Below are 2,374 nucleotides of genomic sequence, written 5' to 3'. Positions count from 1 at the left end.
TTAATTTTAATTGCTCTTTATTAATCTGTTTGCCACCGTATCTGTTTCAGATCGACGTTGGAGAAGACAAAGATGACCCAGTAGTTGAAATAGTTCTTTATCTTGCATGCTCTATCTAGTAGAATTCATTAAGTTAAATTAGTTTTAATTTGTTCTTCGTCTGAGAGGTTAGTTTGATTGATTCATATTCAATAATTATTCTTCGTATTTGCTCACAGCATAAATTAAATTGACAAAATTTTTAAAGATTAAATCTTGAAACAGACATCAGGTGGCTACGTCGCCATTTTTAATGTTTTGCTATTTTATTCGTTTTTGACTGGTTTTTTATTCTGTGTTTTTGTTTTATTTCGTGTTTCATTTATTTAATACGAGTGTTTAATTCTTTTTTTTATCCATTTTCCGCATATATTTTGACTTTCATTTGAGAGAAAGGTAGAAAAGAAAAGGATTAAATATTTAAATTTTTTGCGTAACAGGTAGATATCTATTAAAAAAATTAGTTAATGATTGTTTTTGTCCGTTTACACAGATTGACCAACAATGGAGAGAGGTTGGAACTTATATCCTTTGCTTAATGAAATTATAAGTCGTCTCCTATGGTGATTTAGCTGTTAACCTTTCATCTTGAAGGTTCTTGTAGTTAATTAAGGTGAGCGTGCATACTGTATTTTCTATATGTAGTGTATTTATTTGACATTAACAAAGAAAAAGATCAGCATCACTTTAACAATGTATCGTGCAGATTATTTACTTAATACTTAATTAATTATAATCTGAACACTTTATAAAATTTCATTTTACAGGAACATTAGAAGAACTCCGGATACCATTAAATTATGAAATTATCGAGCATTGGTTGTATTAGTCCTCATTTGCCCCGGAAAGTAGCTGTGCCCATGATTCTAAAGAAAGCATGAAAGTGCCTTTTTTCCGTTGGGAACGAAACTGTTAAATTTTCATCCTGGATGCTCTTGTAGTTAATTAAGGTGAGCATACAAGCTGTATTATATATATGTAGTGTATCTGTTTGATTTTAAAAGACAAAAGGGTACGGTGTTACTTTAACAATTTATTTATGCACTCTACTTAGTAGGGGGTCTAAATTTATTATATTTGAATACTTTTTCATAATATTAGATTTTACAGGGATGTGAGAAGAACTCCAGATGCCATTAAATTGTGGAGCATTGATTGTGTCGGTTCTCATTGACTCCAAAAAGTGACTGTTCCTATAGTCATAAAGAAAACATGAAAGTGCCTTTCCATTGGGAACGGAGACAATGTGCTGAAGTGTGCTGCTGAAGGAGGGATTTATGACAATAAACTGGTATGTAACAGTATCAATTAAAATTAGTAAATGAGGGTCCCAGGAACTTGATTTCTTGGACATTTGTAACTTCTTCAATAGACAACTTTTCAGAAATGGAAAAAGCAGAATTATTGTGGAACTGACCTTTCCATCAACGTGAAAGTTAATTTCTAATTTTACCACTATATCGCCACATAAAAATATTACTGATTTACTTTCTTTAAAAGTGGTAATTAATTACCTTTTCTTGCCTGTTTCTATATAGATTGTCCCACAAATGACGAGAGATTGCAGTTAATTTTGATGTTACTGAAGCAACCGATTTTTTGATGTCTTCACTTTGCAACATTATGCAGTTAACTTTTACCGTAACGACAGGAGGCAGTTGGAAATTAATTAATTTGGAAGAGACTGGAACAACAGATTGTTTGCAGTGATCCCTCCTAGATTTGGTTTGCTCATCACACTGATAGACTTTAGAACGCCACTTTCTACAATTAATTAAGGTGAGAATACATGACTGATCAATATTAATTACTCTTTATAAATCTGTTATGAAGTTTTTGTTAACAATTAGCTATTGTCAACAGTATAAATTGAGTTTATTGTGTATCAGCATCACTTGACAGTTTTATTTTCCACAGAATAAATTGATATTTATCATTGATGAATCTATGGAGTTTATCTATCTATGAATTTTCTTTTTAACCTTTTTCTGTTGTCTATGTCGTAAATTGATGTCGTGTTATTTGACGTTAATCTATGTCGTGATCTATGGTTGTGATGTAAAATGGCGTAAAATTGTTGTTTGTTTATTTTATAATTCAGATATTTTACTTGCTTTTTGGTGCGTTTTTATTTGTGTTTCTTAATTATAAGTGTAATTAATATGTTTTTTTGTCCATTTCTGCAGGTTATACAATAAATGAGAGAGAATTAATGTTCAGTTTGGTTATACTGAAACAGCCCATGTCTACATGGGTGTGGTCTTTCCTGGATTATATTCTTGATTTGCTGTTTCGTCTTCGCCTTGTAACATCATGCAGTTAATTTTCAACCCAT

The 2,374-nt window shown here is 31.1% G+C and overlaps 1 long non-coding RNA gene across 4 annotated transcripts in view; it reads left to right on the top strand.

Annotated features, from left to right (window-relative positions):
• Positions 1–2,244, top strand: part of LOC112904381 — a 3,718-nt gene extending 1,474 nt beyond the window's left edge. Inside the window, exons 1-5 of one of the 4 annotated variants that reach the window (XR_003231063.1) lie at positions 514–652; positions 807–1,051; positions 1,150–1,330; positions 1,578–1,818; positions 2,226–2,244. This is a non-coding gene — a long non-coding RNA (uncharacterized LOC112904381). Of the gene's footprint in view, positions 1–510; positions 653–806; positions 1,052–1,149; positions 1,331–1,577; positions 2,151–2,225 lie in introns of those variants that run through there. The other 3 variants (XR_003231061.1, XR_003231062.1, XR_003231064.1) reach the window with 3 other exon arrangements.
• Positions 2,245–2,374: the final 130 nt, after the last annotated feature.

The sequence above is a fragment of the Agrilus planipennis genome, unplaced genomic scaffold (genome assembly GCF_000699045.2).
Source record: "Agrilus planipennis isolate EAB-ADULT unplaced genomic scaffold, Apla_2.0 scaffold223, whole genome shotgun sequence".
Taxonomy (NCBI): domain Eukaryota; kingdom Metazoa; phylum Arthropoda; class Insecta; order Coleoptera; family Buprestidae; genus Agrilus; species Agrilus planipennis.
Note: the sequence above shows the minus strand (reverse complement) of the source record. Positions and strands in the feature narration are given on the sequence as shown.